Here is an 18,713-nt window from a genome sequence, read left to right on the forward strand (position 1 = left end):
TCCCTGTTTGCAGATGACATGATTGTATATTTAGAAAACCCCATTGTCTCAGCCCAAAATCTCCTTAAGCTGATAAGCAACTTCAGCAAAGTCTCAGGATACAAAATTAATGTGCAAAAATCACAAGCATTCTTATACACCAGTAACAGACAAACAGAGAGCCAAATCATGAATGAACTTCCATTCACAATTGCTTCAAAGAGAATCAAGTATCTAGGAATCCAACTTACAAGGGATGTAAAGGACCTCTTCAAGGAGAACTACAAACCACTGCTCAGTGAAATCAAAGAGGACACAAACAAATGGAAGAACATACCATGCTCATGCATAGGAAGAATCAATATCGTGAAAATGGCCATACTGCCCAAGGTAATTTAGAGATTCAATGCCATCCCCATCAAGCTACCAATGAGTTTCTTCACAGAATTGGAAAAAACTGCTTTAAAGTTCATATGGAACCAAAAAAGAGCCCACATCTCCAAGACAATCCTAAGTCAAAAGAACAAAGCTGGAGGCATCACGCTACCTGACTTCAAACTATACTACAAGGCTACAGTAACCAAAACAGCATGGTACTGGTACCAAAACAGAGATATAGACCAATGGAACAGAACAGAGTCCTCAGAAATAACACCACACATCTACAGACATCTGACCTTTGACAAACCTGAGAGAAACAAGAAATGGGGAAAGGATTCCCTATTTAATAAATGGTGCTGGGAAAATTGGCTAGCCATAAGTAGAAAGCTGAAACTGGATCCTTTCCTTACTCCTTATATGAAAATTAATTCAATATGGATTAGAGACTTAAATGTTAGACCTAATACCATAAAAATCCTAGAGGAAAACCTAGGTAGTACCATTCAGGACATAGGCATGGGCAAAGTTTTCATGTCTAAAACACCAAAAGCAACGGCAGCAAAAGCCAAAATTGACAAATGGGATCTCATTAAACTAAAGGGCTTCTGCACAGCAAAATACACTACCATGAGAGTGAACAGGCAACCTACAGAATGGGAGAAAATTTTTGCAATCTACTCATCTGACAAAGGGCTCATATCCAGAACCTACAAAGAACTCAAACAAATTTACAAGAAAAAAACAAACAACCCCATCAAAAAGTGGGCAAAGGATATGAACAGACATTTCTCAAAAGAAGACATTCACACAGCCAACAGACACATGAAAAAATGCTCATCATCACTGGCCATCAGAGAAATGGAAATCAAAACCACATTGAGATACCATCTCACACCAGTTAGAATGGCAATCATTCAAAAGTCAGGAAACAACAGGTGCTGGAGAGGATGTGGAGAAATAGGAACACTTTTACACTGTTGGTGGGATTGTAAACTAGTTCAACCATTATGGAAAACAGTATGGCGATTCCTCAAGGATCTAGAACTAGATGTACCATATGACCCAGCCATCCCATTACTGGGTATATACCCAAAGGATTATAAATTATGCTGCTATAAAGACACATGCACCCGTATGTTTATTGCAGCACTATTCACAATAGAAAGACTTGGAATCAACCCAAATGTCCATCAGTGACAGATTGGATTAAGAAAATGTGGCACATATACACCATGGAATACTATGCAGCCATAAAAAAGGATGATTTTGAGTCCTTTGTAGGGACTTGGATGCAGCTGGAATCCATCATTCTTAGCAAACTATCACAAGATCAGAAAACCAAACACCGCATGTTCTCACTCATAGGTGGGAACTGAACAATGAGATCACTCGTACTCAGGAAGGGGAACATCACACACCGGGGCCTATCATGGGGATGGGGGAGGGGAGAGGGATTGCATTGGGAGTTATACCTGATGTAACTGACGAGTTGATGGGTGCAGCACAGCAACATGGCACAAGTATACATATGTAACAAACCTGCACTTTATGCACATGTACCCTACAACTTAAAGTATAATAATAATAAATAAATTAAAAAAACAAAACAAAACAAAACCAATTCAACTCAAACTACGTCACAGAGGATCTGCCTCCCTGAGCATTTCCATGGCAATAGGATCTTTCCCTTCATGATACTCCCTAAGTGCCCATGGCCCTGATTTGAGCTAACATATAATTTAACATGCCAAAGCTTAAAGTATTACACAACACTTTCTTTAAATTTGTTCTGTTTTGCTAGAAACCCTTTAGAAAGGGGATTAGAGACTACAAGTAGGCCTATGATATGACAGTCATTTTATTTAAATTATTAGATTCTGTTTTGTAGATACCAATGCTTGCCTCTCAGAAACATGTCACATGGGCATGTAGAAGAAAATTTGGAGATGGAGAATCCCTCTGCTGCTGTTTGGATCAGTAGGTCGGTTTGCTGATTTCCATATGTTGTTACCCTAAGCTTCTTTCCTCTCTCCCACCCCAGGTTGCCAGGGTAATTTTTCACAAGCACAGCAGCAACCACAAGTATAATTATGGAGACAAAATCACTCTAAAATGAGAATAGGCTTTCTTTTTTTAAAGACTTCAGCCTAGAGAAGTTAAACTTAATGGCCAGACTTCTTGTCTGCAGTTTGGGTGTCACATGGTAAAGAAATAGAAGGTATAAATGGGAGGCCTAATGTCAAAATTTTCCAAGACCTCCATCTAAGGTACTGTTCTAATTCCAGAGCAATTTTTTTCAGCACTCAAAGTCAACATATGATGCATGAAATGGGGTGTGCCTCATACGGGACTAGAAAAAAATTTGCAAGGTTTGAAGGAACCGCTTCAAGTGGGAAGACAAAGTTCCCACCAAGATTTAGGGTATCATTTTTGATGGCACCCATTGTTAAGCCTCCAGAACTTATACCTTTAAAATGGTTAACAGATAAGCCAATTTGGATAGAACAATGGCTGGTAAGTAAAGATAAACTGGAGTCTTTAGAGGACTTAGTTACTGAACAATTAGAAAAAAGACATATAGCTCCAACATTTTCCCCCAGGAATTCTCCAGTTTTCATAATTAAGAAAAAATCAGGTAAATGGAGAATGTTAACTGACTTAAGAGCCATTAATTCAGTTATACAACCTATGGGGACATTGCAGCCAGGACTGCCTTCTCCTGCTATGATTCCAAAAAGTTGTCCTTTAATAGTCATAGATTTAAAAGACTGTTTCTTTAACAGTCTTTTAAATACCCTTAGCTGAGCAAGACTATGAATGCTTTGCATTTACAATTTCTGCAGTAAACAACCAGCATCCTGCTAAGCATTTTCACTGGAGAGTGTTGCCACAAGGCATGTTAAACAGTCCAACAATTTCCCAGACTTACATAGGGCAAGCAATTGAACCTACTTGTAAAAATTTTCACAGTGTTACATTATTCATTATATAGATGATATACTTTGTGCTGCCCTGACTCTAGAAATATTGCTCCAATGTTATGACCACTTACAAAATTTGAGTTCTTGGGCTGGTTTAGTTATAGCTCCTGAAAAAATTCAGACTACAACTCCTTACTCCTACTCGGGAACCTTAGTAAATGACACTACCAGTGTGCCACAGAAAGTAACCATATGTAGGGATGAATTGAAAACATTAAATGATTTTCAAAAATTACTAGGGGACATTAATTGGATACGACATGCTCTAGGCATTTCTACCTATGCCATGAATAATCTATTTTCTATCCTTAAAGGAGATCCTAGTCTCACTAGCCCTTGGAAATTAGCAAAAGAAGCTGAGGCAGAATTGCAGCTAATCAAAAAGCAATTCCATAAAGCTCAAATAAATAGAATAGATCCAGAAAAGACTCTAGATTTGCTATTTTTTTCAACTCAGCATTCACCTACTGGTTATATTGTTCAAGAGCAATATCTGGTAGAGTGACGTTTTCTTCCACATTCTAATTCATGGACTTTGACTCCTTATTTGGATCAAATTGCTACTATGATAGGAAATGGGAGAACTCGGATTTTTAAATTACATGGATATGATCCTGGAAAAATTACTGTCCCTCTCACGAAGGCACAAATACAGCAAGCTTTTATAAACAGTCTTACTCGGCAAACCCACTTAGCTGACTTTGTGGGTATTCTTGATAATCATTTTCCTAAAATGAAACTGTTTTAATTTTTAAAATTAACTAATTGGATTCTCCCTAGAATAACTAAATTTAAACCAATTGAAGGTGCTGTGAATTTCTTCAGAGATGGGTCTAGCAATGGTAAAGCCTCTTTTTCTGGGTCGAAAGGTAAAGTTTTTCAGACGCCCTAGACTTCAGCTCAAAAAGCCGAGCTTGTAGCTGTAATTGAGGTATTGACTGCTTTTGATATGCCTATTAATGCAATTTCTGATTCTTCATACGTGGTTCATCCCACACAATTAATTGAAAATGCTCAGTTATGATTTCATACAGATGAACAACTGATGACTTTATTTATCCAACTGCAAACATCAGTCAGGAGTAGAAAGCACCCTTTTAACATCATTCACATTGGAACTCATACACCTCTTCCAGGACCTTTAACTGAAGGGAATCAAATGGTTGATCGCCTAGTTGCGACTGCAATATCTAATTCTAGACACTTTCACAATTTAACCCATGTTAATGATTCTGGTCTCAAATGCAGATACAGCATTACCTGGAAAGAAGCTAAAGCTATTATCCAGCAAAGTGAAACTTGCCAAATGGTACATTCCTCATCTTTCACAGGAGGAATTAATCCTGGAGGATTGGAACCTAATTCTCTTTGGCAAATGGATGTCACACATGTTCCCTCATTTGGGAGACTAGCTTATGTACACATATGTGTGGACACCTTTTCTCACTTTGTCTGGGCTACATGCCAATCAGGAGAGTCTTCTGTAGGTGTTAAACATCACCTTTTGCAGTGTTTTGCAGTGATGGGCATTCCAGCTTCTATTAAAACAGAAAATGCTCCAGGCTATATGAGCCAAACTCTAGCTACATTTTTCTTTATATGGAATATTAAACACATTACTGGCATCCCATATACTTCTCAAGGACAAACCATAGTAGAAAGAATGAATCTCTCCCTGAAACAACAGTTGAAAAAGTATAATAATAATAAATAAATAAATAAATAAATAAAAAAAAAAGAAAAAGCAAAAGGGGGAAAACAAGGACTACAGAACACCCCATATGCAATTGAATCTAGCACTATTGACCTTAGTTTTTTTGAGCCTGCCTAAAGACCAGATGATATCAGCAGCTGAACAGTATCTACAGAAACCAATCGCAAAGACAGAAGCAGAACAACTGGTTTGGTGGAGAGATCCAATAACGAAAAGTTGGGAAATAGGTAAAATAATAACTTGAGGTAGAGGTTATGCTTGTGTTTCTCTAGCCGATTTGGATACCATCAAGACACCTGAAACCTTATCATGAGCCAGATGCCGAGGAAGAGATTCTGGGAGGATCCCAAGGACCTCCCAGTTGCAGCCGTGTCTAGACTGATGCTGAGAAGGACCCCAACTGTTACAAGCAACACCTGTCATAAACAACCACCTACCTGGGGACAGATCAAGAAGCTGTCACAGATGGTGGAAGAAAACATGAGGAGAGTGGGGCAGCTAGTCACAATGAGTAATTTAATGATAGCTATGATAGTGTTGATCACCATTGCCATGAACATTCCTTCAACAAAGACTGACACAGAGAAAAATTATACTTATTGGGCATATTTATCAATCTTGGCTGGCAATAATGCCTGAAAGTAAACACTCCATGACACAGTTACACATGGTTTCTGGTCTCAGTATTTACCATAATAAATCTGCTCCTATAATTGAGGCAAATCACCCTCAAAAACCTATTTGTGAACAGAATTGGACCTGACCAGAAATAATGAACGAATTTGTTTGGGAAGAATGCATTGCAGAACTGGCAGAGGTGCTGCACAATGATTCCTATGGAATCATTATTGATTGGTCCCCTAAGGGGATGTTTAGCTTGAATCGCACCTCTCAGTCTGCATGCCACAGCCACACTATGTTCAGCTGGTCTAAACAAAATGGTCAGATGGTAGAAATAGTAAGAAATACAGCAAGAGTTCCTATTATCTGGAAACATGGCAGTATAATGGCAACTCAACCTCAAATGATATGGCCACTGTAGGAGTTAAACACAAGGATTTATGGAAACTATTAATGACTCTGAAATAAGATCAAAATTTAGGAAAGAATAAAAAAGCATCTAGAAAGACACTCTACAAATGTGTCTTTGGATATCGCAAAATTTAAAGAACAAATATTTAAAGCATCTCGGGCACACCTGACCTTAATGCCAGGAACTGGAGTGCTTGAAGGAGCTGCAGACAGATTAGCAGCTATTAGCCCATTAAAATAGACAAAGACACTTGGAGGCTCTGTGATTTCCATGATGATTGTGTTATTAATCTGTGTTGTTTGTCTTTGTGTAGTCTGAAGATGCTGATCCTGACTCCTGCAAGAAGTAGCTCAATGTGATAAAGCCACCTTTGCTTTTATTGCCCTGCAAACACAAGAAGGGGGACATGCTGGGGATAGGCCCCAAAATTGGGCCATCAACTGGCCCCCAAACTGGCCATAAACAAAATCTTTGCAGTGCTGTGACATGTTCGTGATGGCCATGATGCCCACACGGAAGGCTGTGGGTTTACCAGAATGAAGACAAGGAACACCTGGCCAACCCAAGGCAGAAAACCGCTTAAAGGCATTCATGAACCACAAACAATAGCATGAGTGATCCATGCCTTAAGGACTTGTTCCTGCTGCAGATAACTAGCCAGCGCCCATCCCTTTTTTTCGGTCCATCCCTTTGTTTCCTGTATGGAATACTTTTAGTTAATTTATAATCTATAGAAATAATGCTTATCACTAGCTTGCTGTCAATAAATATGTGGGTAAATCTGCTTGTGGCTCTCAGCTCTGAAGGCTGTGAGTCCCCTGATTTCCCACTCCAAATGCTATATTTCTCTGTGTGTGTGTCTTTAATTTCTCTAGTACTGCTGAGATAGGGCCTCCCTGACCAAGCTGGTCTCGGCAATGTCATCTGCTCAAAGGGAGGGGGAGTTGTGGCAAGGATTCTGAAGAGAGGTTTGGAATTGCTCCTGAGGATGGGAAAAGGTGTTTACTAGAAAACTTTCTGAGCTACACTGAAGCTCTGTTAGATGGAACTTGCGGTCATTCTTTTCATGATTATACATTTTTCTCCTTTTGCAGCACTCGAGTGCTTGGGTACAACAGAAAAAAAAAAAAAAAAGAAGATGCTTAGATTGCATCAGGACTAGGGTTTTGTAGGGCAGATATGATTCAATGATAAAAGGAAAAGTTTGTTGGGAGTCTTAGAAAAAGAGGAGTTCAGGTGAGGTCTCTGGTGTCCAGACTAAATAGAGAAGGAAGTAAAGCAAGAGACAAATTATGCACCGAGATAAAGAGAGGTGTTGAATGACTGTAGGTCACAAAATAAGCATTGTCAGAGAAAAAAGTGAGAGATCTGAAGGTTCATTGTCTTGGAGTTCATTAGTGAGATGTCTGAATTTTTTTTTAAATTATAAAGCAGCTTTGCCTTATGACAACACTTATATGTGGCCAGAGGAGTATGCAACTGAAGCTGAGTTTGTAAATAAATTCATTGTAGTTTCAAAAGTCAAGGAATTGTTAGGTTAAAGTAGTAGGTGAAATAGTAAAATGGACATTGAAGTCTCTTTGGAGACTTCAAGATATGAAGTGGTAAATCAAAGTGGAGATAGAGCCATCATGTAAAAAATTGGACAGTGGTCAACAGATAGCACCAAAGTGGAGGGAAAGAATAATACAGCTAGGTGGCATGAATCTAAGAGGACAAAGATTTTTGTACATGAGGAAAAGAGAGTTGTCATATCAAAGTGGTGATGAAAGCAAAGAGAATGCCAATGCCACCACTGAGGATATGGAGAGCAGAGGAGAACCAAAGCCACATTTTCTTTTACATTTTTAATTTGTAATTTTTGTGGGCACCTAGTAGGTGTATATATATCTGGGGCACATGGCATATTTTGAAACAGGCATGCAATGAGTCACATCAAGGTAAATGGGGTCTATTACCTCAAAAATCTCTCCTTTGTGTTACAAAAAGTATAATGATAGTCTTAGTTTTTAAATGTACAATTCAATTATTGACTATAGTCACCCTGTTATGCTATCAAATACTTGATCTTATTCATACTTTCTAACTACTAATGTGTGTCTATTCCTCATCCCCACTTCCATCTCTTCACCCTCCACTACCTTTCACAGGCTCTGGTAACAGGCTCTTGTAATGTCTACCTCTATGAGTTTCATTATTTTAATTTTAATTTATAGCTCACACATATAACTGAGAAAATGCAAGGTTTGTCTTTTCGTGTTTGGCTTATTTCACTTAATGACCAACAGGTCCATCCATGTTGTTACAAATGACAGGACCTTATGATTTATTGTGGCTGAATAGTATTCCATGATGTGTATATGTACCACATTTTCTTTATCCGTTCCTCTGTTGATGAACACTTAAGTTGCATTCAAATCTTAGCTATTAGAAACCATGTAGCAATTATTGCCTCCTCCTGTATTTTTCAAAATAGCTTGAATAGGCTTGGTATTATGCCTTAAGTGTTTCATAGAATTCAGCAGGGAAGCCATCAGGTCCCAGGCTTTTATTTTTATTTTATTTTCTGGGAGAACATTTACTGTGACTTCAACCTTGTTACTTGTTATTGGTTTGTTCAGGTTTTGGATTTCTTTATAGTTTGTAGATGTCTAGGAATTTGTCCTTTTCTTCTAGGTTTTCCAATTTTTTGGCATATAGTTGCTCATAGTAGTCACTGATGATCCTTTGGCAGTATCAGTTGTAATGTCTACTTTTTCACCTCTTATTTTATTTATTTCAGTCATCTTCCCTTTTTTTCTCAGTTATTCTACCCAGAGGTTTGCCAATTTTGTTTATTTTTTCATGAAACCAACTTTTTGTTTTGTTAAAATTTGTACTGATTCTTTCATTTCAGTTTCATTTATTTCTGCTCTGATCTTGATTATTTCTTTTCTTCTACTAATCGCACATTTGTTTTGCTCTTGCTTTTCTATTTCCTTAAGATGCATCTTGGAAGGCAACCAAGATGACTGAATAGAAACTACTCCACTCTGTGGTTCCCACTTAGAAGGATGAAAACAGCGAGTGAATTCTGCATCTTCAATTGAGGAACCAAGGTTCTCTCACTGGGACTGACTAGTTGGTTGGCATGACCAACAGAGAGCAAGGAAAAACAGGTGGAGTGAGGGTCCACATGAGAGCTGCATGGGGCAAAAAGAACTCTCTTCCCCAGCCAAGGGAGGTGGTAAGCAATTGTGATTCCCCTCCCTGAAAACTACATTTTCCCCACAGATGTTTGCAACTAATGGATCAGGAGGTCCCTTCCTAAGCCCACAGCATCAGAGCCTTGGGTCTCAAGCACAAAGTTGTGGAGACTCATGGTGGCTCTTTGGGTGGGTGTCCTCTGGAGCAGGCACTAAGATGCAGGAGTATTTGCATACTCTGGCTCTGGGAACTCCTGTGAGGTAAGATACCCATCTGCCATAAGAAGATCAACCCAAGCCAAATGATCATCAGATTCTCCAAGGTCAAAATGAAGGAAAAAAAGTTAAGGACAGTCAGAGGGAAAGACCAGGTCACCTATAAAAGGAAGCCCATCTGACTAACAGCAAATCTCTCAGTGGAAACCCTAAAAACCAGAAGAGATTGGTGGCCGATATTCAACATTCTTTTTAAAAAAGAAGAATTTCCAACCCGGAATTTCATTTCTAGCCAAACTAAGCTTCATACAAGAAGGAGAAATAAAATCTTTTTCAGACAAGCAAATGTTGATACATTTCATCACTGCCAGGTGCCTTGCAAGAGCACCTGAAAGAAGCACTAAATATGGAAATGAGAAAACGCTACCAGCTACTACAAAAACACACTGAGGTACACAAGACCAATTACACTATGAAGCAAATACATACATAAACAAATCTACAAACTAACCAACTAGTATCATGATGTCAGAATCAAATTCACACATAACAATATTAATCTTAAATGTAAATGGCCTAAATGCCCCAACTAAAAGACACAGAGTGGGAAAAAACTGGATAAAGACTCAAAATCCTTTAGTATGCTGTATTCAAGAGGCCCATCTCACGTGCAAAGACACACATAGACTCAAAATAAAAGAATGGAGGAAAATTTATCAAGCAAAATGGAAAACAGAAAAAAGCAGAGGTTGCAATCCTAGTTTCTGAAAAAAAAACAAAACAAAACAGACATTAGACCAACAAGGATTTTTTTAAAAAGACAAAAAAAAAAAAAAAAAAAAAAAAAGGCATTGCATGATGGTAAAGGGGTCAATTCAACGAGAAGATCTAATTATCCTAAATATATATGCAACCAATACAGGAGCACCCAGATTCATAAAACAAGGTCTTAGAGACCTACAAAGAGACTCAGAATCCCACACAATAATAGTGGAAGACTTTAACACCCCACTGTCAATATTAGACAGATTATTGAGACAGAAAATTAACAAAAATATTTAAGACTTGAACTCAGCTCTGGATCAAGTAGACCTGATATATATCTACAGAACTCTACATCCCAAAACAACAGAATATACATTCTTCTCAGTACCACATGGCACTTACTCTAAAATGGATGAAATAGTTGGAAGTACATCACTCCTCAGCAAATGTAAAAGAACTGAAGTAATAACAAACAGTCTCTCAGGCGACATCACAATAAAATTAGACCTCAAGATTGAGAAACTCACTCAAAACCACACAGCTACATGAAAATTGAACGAACTGCTCCTGAATGATTCCTGGGTAAATAATAAAATTAAGGTGGAAATAAGGAAGTTCTTTGAAGCCAGTGAGAACAAAGATACAACATACCAGAATCTCAGGGACACAGCTAAGGCAGTGTTAACAAAGAAATTTATAGCACTAAATGCCCACATCTAAAAGTTAGAAAGATCTCAGATTGATAGTCTAGCATCACAACTAAAATAACTAGAAAACCAAGAGCTGAGAATGATTGTTTCCAGCTGCATCCATACTCTCACTTATAGGTGGGAATTGAACAATGAGAACACTTGGACTCTGGAAGGGGAACATCACACACCGGGGCCTATTATAGGGAGGGGGAGGGGGGAGGGATGGCATTGGGAGTTATACCTGATGTAAATGACGAGTTGATGGGTGCAGCACACCAACATAGCACATGTATACATATGTAACAAACCTGCATGTTGTGCGCATGTACCCTAGAACTTAAAGTATAATAAAAAAAATAAAATAATAATAATAAAAAAAAGAAAACCAAGAGCAAACAAACCCCAAAGGTAGCAAAAAACAAATAAATAACCAAGCTCAGAGCAGAACTAAAGCAGATAGAGACACGAAAAACCCTTCAAATAATCAATGAATCCAGGAACAGATTTTTTTAAAAAAAATAACAAAAAGATAGTTTGCTAGCTAGACTAATAAAGAAAAAAGAGAAGAATCAAGTAGTCACAATAAAAAATGATAAAAGGTGTTATCACCACTGATCCCACAGAAATACAAGCATCAATCAGAGAATACTATAAAAAGCTCTGTTCAAATAAACTAGAAATCTAGAAGAAATAGATAAATTCCTGAACACATACACTCTCCCAAGGCTTAACCAGGAAGAAGTTGAATCCCTACATATACCAATAATAAGTTCTGAAATTCAGGAAGTAATAAATAGCTTACCAACCCAAAACAGCCCAGGGCCAGATGGGTTTACAGCTGAATTCTATCAGAGGTAAAAAGGGAAGCTGGCACCATTTCTTCTGAAACTACTCCAAGCAATTAAAATGGAAGGATTCCTTCCTAATTCATTCTATAAGGCCAGCATCATTATGATACCAAAACCTAGAAGAGATACAACAAAAAAAGAAAACTTTACGTCAATATCCCTGATGAACATCAATGCAAAAATTCTCAATAAAATACTGGCTAACAGAATACAGTACCACATTAAAAAGCACTTGGACTCGGGAAGGGGAACATCATACACCGGGGCCTATTATGGGGAGGGGGGAGGGGGGAGGGATTGCACTGGGAGTTATACCTGATGTAAATGACGAGTTGATGGGTGCTGACGAGTTGATGGGTGCAGCACACCAACATGGCACAAGTATACATATGTAACAAACCTGCATGTTATGCACATATACCCTAGAACTTAAAGTATAATAATAATAATAAAATAAAAAAAAAAAAGCTTATCCACTATGATCAAGTTGGCTTTATTTCCGGGATGGAAGGCTGGTTAAACCTAAGCAAATCAATAAGTATCATTTGTCACATAAACAGATCTAAAGACAAAAACACATAATTACGTTAATAGATGCAGAAAAGGACTTTGACAAAATAAAACCTCTCTTCATGTTAAAAACTGTCAGTAAATTGGGTATTGAAGAAACATACCTCAAAATAATAAAAGCCATTTAGGAAGAACTCACAGCCAATATACTGAATGGGCAAAAGCTGGAAGCATTCCCCTTGAAAACTGGCACAAGACAAGTATGCCCTCCCTCACCACTCCTATTCAACATAGTATTGGAAATTCTGGCTAAGGCAATCATGCAAGAGAAAGAAATAAAGCATATTCAAATAGCAAGAGGGGAAGTAAAAGTGTCTTTGCTTACAGATGACCTAATTCTATGTCTAGAAAACCTCATCGTCTCAGCACGAAAGCTTTTTAAGCTGATAAGCAACTTCAGCAAAGTCTCAGGATACAAAATCAATGTGCAGAAGTCACCATCATTCCTACACATCAACAACAGGCAAGCAGAGAGCCAAATCAAAAATAAACTGCCATTCACAATTGCTACAAAGAGAATAAAATACCTAGAAATACAGCTAACAAGGGAAGTAAAGGACCTCTTCAAGGAGAACTACAAACCACGGCTCAAGAAAACCAGAGAGAACACAAACAAATGTAAATACACTTTTTCCTCATGGATAGGAAGAATCAATATCATGAAAATGGCTGTAATGTCCAATATAATTTATAGATTCAATGTTATTCCCTTTAACCTACCATTGGCATTCCTAACAGAACTGGAAAAAAAGTTATTTTTAAAATTCAAATGGAACCCCCAAAGGGCTTGTATATCCAAGATAATCCCAAGCAAAAAGAACAAAGCTGGAAGCATAATGCTACTTAACTTCAAACTATACTAAAAGGCTATGGTAACCAAAGCAGCACAGTACTGGACCAAAAATACGCACATAGGCATGGGAAAAGATTTCATGATTAAATCACCAAAAGAATTGCAACAAAAGCAAAAATTGATCAATAGGATCTAATTAAAGAGCTTCTGCACAGCAAAATAAACTATCGTCAGAGCAAGCAGGCAACCTACAAAGTGGGAAAAAGGTTTTGCAATCTATTCATCTCACAAGGTTGGAATATCAAGAATCTACAAGGAATTTAAACTAATTTACAATGAAAAACAAACAACCCTATTAAAAAGTGGGCAAAGGACATGAACAGACATCTCTCAAATGAAGACATTCATGCACCCAAAAAGCATTGAAAAAAACTCAACATCACTGATTATTAGAGAAATGCAAATAAAAACCACAATGAGATACCATCTCATGCCAGTCAGAATGACAATTATTAAACAGCCAAAAAACAACAGATGCCGGTGAGATTGCAGAGAAATAGGAATGCTTTTATGCTGTTGGTGGAACATAAATTTGTTACACCATTGTGGAAGATGAGGTGGTATTCCTCAAAGATCTAGAACCAGAAATACCACTGGACCCAGCAATCCCAGTACTGGGTATTTACCCAAAGGAACATAAATCATTCTATTACAAAGATACATGTGTGCTTATATTTATTGCAGCATTATTCACAATAACAAAGACATGGAATCAACTCAAATATTCATCAAAAACAGACAGACTGGATAAAGAAAATGTGAGATATATATATATATATACACCATGGAATACTATGCAGCCTAAAAAGGAACAAGATCATGTCTTTTTCAGGGATGTGGATGAAGCTCGAAGCCATTATCCTCAGCAAAGTAATTTACAAACAGAATATCAAACACTGCTTGTTCTCACTCAAAAGTGGGAGTTGAACAATGAGAACACATGGACACGATGAGGAGAATAACACACACTGGGGCCTGTTGTGGGGTGTGGTGGTGGGGAGTGAGAGAGCATTAGGAAAAATAGCTAATGCATGGTGGGCTTAATATCTAAGTGATGGGATAATAGGTTCAGCAAATCACCATGGTACACGTTTCCCTATGTAACAAACCTACACATCCTGCACATGTATCCCAGGACTAAAAATAGAAATTAAAAGAAAATAAAGAAAAACTTTTTTCTTAAATCTTAAAATGAAGATTTTTTTTTAAAGATGCATCATCTTAAGACAATTTATTTGAAGATTTTCTTCTTATTTGATGTAAGTGCTTATAGGTATAAATGTCACTCATAGTACTGCTCTCACCTTATTAAAAAGGTTTTGGTATACTGTGTTTCCATTATCACTTCTTTGAAAAAGTTTTTGAATTTCCTTCTTAATTTATGGACCTATTAATCATTTAGGAGCATGTGGTTTTATTTCTATTTGTGTAGTTTCCAAAATTTCTCTTATTTATTTCTAGCTTTATTCCATTGTGGTAATAGAAGATGCTTAATATTATTTCAGTTTTTTGAATGTTTTGAGACTTGTTTTATGACCTAACACTATTCTTGAGAATGACTTATGTGCCGAGAAGAAGAATGTGTGTATTGCAGCTGTTGGATGGAATGTTCTGTAAATATCAATTAAGTTCATTTGGTTAATAGTACAGATTAAATTCCATGTTTCTTCCTTGATTTTTTGTTTGTGTGATCTCTTCAATGCTGAAAGTGGGCTGTTGAGGTCTCCAGTCATTATTGTATTGGGATCCATCTCTCTCTTTACCTCTAATAATATTAACATTATATATCTGGGTGCATGTATCTTTAAAATGGTTATATCCTCTTACTGAATTTACCCCTATATCATTATAAAATGCCAAAAATCTTCTCTTTATGCTTTATGTTTGAAATCTATTTTGTCTAATACAGGTATAGCAACTCCTATTATTTTTTTGGTTTCCATTTGCATGGAAATTTTTCTCATCTCTGTATTTTCATTCTGTGTGTGTCTTTACATGAAGTGTTTTTCTTGAAGGCAACAGGCTATTGGGTCTTGTTGTTTTATCTATACAACCACTCTATGTCTTTTGATTGGAGAGTTTAGTTCACTTACATTCAATGTTATTTTTTACAAGTAAAAACTTACTCTTTCCATTTTATTTGTTTTCTGGTTGTATTTTTCTCTTCTCTTCTTTCTTTCTTTCCTTTCTGTATTTGTTTTAGTGAAGGTGATTTTCTCTAGTGGCATGATATAATTTCCAGCTTTTCATTTTTTGTATATCCATTTTATGTTTTTTTGATTTGAGGTTATCATGACATTTGCAAATACTATCTTATAACTCATTATTTTAAATAGATAATAACTTTTTTTTTTGAGACAGAGTCTTGCTCTGTCACCCAAGCTGGAGTGCAGTGGTGTGATATTGGCTCACTGCAACCTCTGCCTTTCAGGTTCAAGCAATTCTCCTGCCTCAATCTCCCAAGTAGCTGGGACTACGGTTGTACGCCACCACGCCCTGCTAGTTTTTGTATTTTTAATACAAATGGTGTTTCACCATGTTGACATGTTGTCCAGGTTGGTCTTGAACTTTTGATCTCAGGTGATCCAGCTGCTTCGATCTCTCAAAGTGCTGGGATTACAGGCGTGAGCCATCATGCCCAGCCTAACTGCCCAGCCTAAACTGATGACAACTTAATGATGATGGCAACTAAATCATCATGCCCAGCCTAAACTGATGACAACTTAAATGCTGATTGCATGAACACAAAAGCAAAAATAAAACTGATAAAACCTCTATTTTAACTTTATCACTCTGCTTTTTAACATTTTGTGGTTTCTATTTATATCTTATTTTACTGTCTATAGCTTGAGAAGTTGTAGTTATCATTTTTGATTAGTTTATCTTTTAGTTTTTCTGCTTAGAGAAGAGCAGTTTAGACATCATAATTACAGTGTTTTAATACTCTGTGTTTTTTGGTGTTCCTACTCTTACAAGTGAGTTTTTAAACTTCAGATGATTTATTATTGCTCATTACCGTCCTTTTCTCTCTAAAGATTTTCCTTTTGCATTTCTTTTAGGACAGTTTTGATACTGAGAAAATCTCTCAGCTTTTTTTTATTGGAAGTCTTTGCTTGTCCTTTATGTTTGAAGTATATTTTCACTGGATACACTCTTCAAGGAAAATGGTTTTTTTCCTTCAGCATTATAAATCTGTCATTTCTCTCTCTCCTGGCCTGCAAGGTTTCCACTTATATGACTGCTGCCAGTTGTATTGGAGCTCAATTGTATGATATTTGTTTCTTTTCTCTTGCTGCTTTTAGGATTCTTTCTTTATCTTTGACCTTTGGAAGTTTGATTACTAAATGCCTTGATGTGGTCTTATTTGGCTTAAAGTTCTATAACCTTCTTGTGCTTCAATGTTCATATTTTTATCTGGATTTAAGTAGTTCAAGTTAGTTTGTTACGACTTTGAGTAAATGTTTTACTTCTATCTTTTTCTCTTTCTTCTCTTTAAGGTGAATAGCTCTCAGATTTTCCCTTTTGAGACTATTTTTCCAAATCCTCTAGGTGTTCTTGTTACATTATTTTTGCTTTTGTCTCCTCTGACTGTGTATTTTCAAACAACCTGTTTTCAAGCTCATAAATTCTTTCTTCTGCTTGATTAATTATTCTTTAAGACACTATGATGCATTCTTCAGTGTGTCAATTACACATTTCAACTCCTGTTTATTTTTAATTACTTCAATCCCTTTGTTAACTTTATCTGATAAATTCTGATTTTTTTCTCTGTGTTATCTTTAATTTTGTTGAATTTTCTCAATGCAGCTATTTTGAATTCTCTGTCTGAAAGATCACATGCTTCTGTCTCTCCAGGATTGGTTACTGGTGACTTATTTAGTTCATTTGGTGAGGTCATGTTTTTATGGATGGTTTTGATGCTTGTGGACATTAGTTTGTGTCTGGGCATTGAAGAGTTAGGTATTCATTTTAGTCTTCACAGTCAGGGTTTGTTTGTACCCTTCCTCTCTGAAAAGGCTTTCCAGGCATTCAAAGGGACTTTGGTATTGTGATCTAAGCTGCATCTGCATCAGGGAGCATCCCAAGCCAAGTAAGGCTATAGTTCTTGCAGACTTGTTGAAGAACCCCCTTGGTGGTCTTGAATAAGATCCAGAAAAATTCTGGGGATTACTAGCCAGAGACTCTTGTTATCTTCCCTTGCTTTCTCCCAAATAAATGGAGTATCTCTGTGTTGAGACACCTGGATATGAGAGTTGGGTGAGAAAACACCCCTGTGAACACCACCACTGATACTGTGCTGGGTCAGACCTGTAGTGAGCCTTGTATTCGATCTTGCCCAAGGCCTGCTGTAACCACAACCTGGCTACCACATATGTTTGTTTAAGACCCTAGGCCTCTGCAATCAGCAGGAGGCAAAGCCATACAGACTTGTTTCCTTCCCTTTGGGGCTGTGAGTTCTTCCTGGCCTTGGATGGGTCTAGAAATGCCATTTGGGAGCCAGGGACCAGAGTAGAATACCTTTAAAAGTCTACTTGGTGCTCTACTGTACTGTTGCTGGACTGAGTCTTATGAAACTCTCATTTGTTCTCTGAGGAATTTAGACTAGAATGCCTCTAATGTCTCCTCTAGCTCTGTCATAGAGATTAAATTTGTAGCACTCTTCTCACCCCTTTCCACAAGCAGAGGAACTTCACTTCATGGCCACCACAACTACAGGGCCATGCAGAGTACTGCCAAAGTTCACTTAACACTCAAAGTCTCTTAAGTTAGATTGTTGTGAATGCTGCTTGGACTTAAGAGTCACCCATCAGGGTGGTGGGCTCCTCTCTGTCCCAGCGTAAGTCCAGAAATGCTGTCAAATAACCAAGGCCTATAATAGGTCATCCCAAGAGCCTGCTTGGTGTTCTACCCCACTGTGCCCAAGCTGGTATTTGATTTTTTATTCTTATGAATTTGCTTTATTTTTTTGTAGATAACTGTTAAATTTGGTGTTCCTGCAAGGGGAGCAACAGATGGAGGCTTCTATTTGGCCACTTTGCTTTGCCCACAGCCAGAGTCACTGTTTGATGAGGCAGCAAGGGAATAAGTTAACTCAGGATTTGCTAATTGCCTCAGTAATAGAGATTTGCTATTGACCTTTTATTGTCTATTGTGTTTGTTGATGACAGTTTTGTTTTTCTCTGTTTTTATTTTCACATGTAGGTAAAATAAAGTTTTACTTTGTTCTTCAAAACAAACAAACCCAACCACTTTGAGGCAGTGTGAGATTTTGGAAAGAAAATTTGACCAGGATTCAGAGATAGGAATTTAGACTAGAATGCCTCTAATGTCTAGAATGCCTCTTTAGTCTTGGATTGTGTGTTCTTACAAAACCCTCATGCATTATCTGAGAAATTTAGACTAGAATACCTCTAATGTCTCTTCCAGCTCTGTCACTGTGAAGCTAGTGCAATGACTCTTTTTTTTCCCGTTCTTAATTTTACTTATAATATTCCG

The sequence above is a fragment of the Macaca mulatta genome, chromosome X (assembly GCF_049350105.2).
Source record: "Macaca mulatta isolate MMU2019108-1 chromosome X, T2T-MMU8v2.0, whole genome shotgun sequence".
Classification (NCBI taxonomy): Eukaryota; Metazoa; Chordata; class Mammalia; order Primates; family Cercopithecidae; genus Macaca; species Macaca mulatta.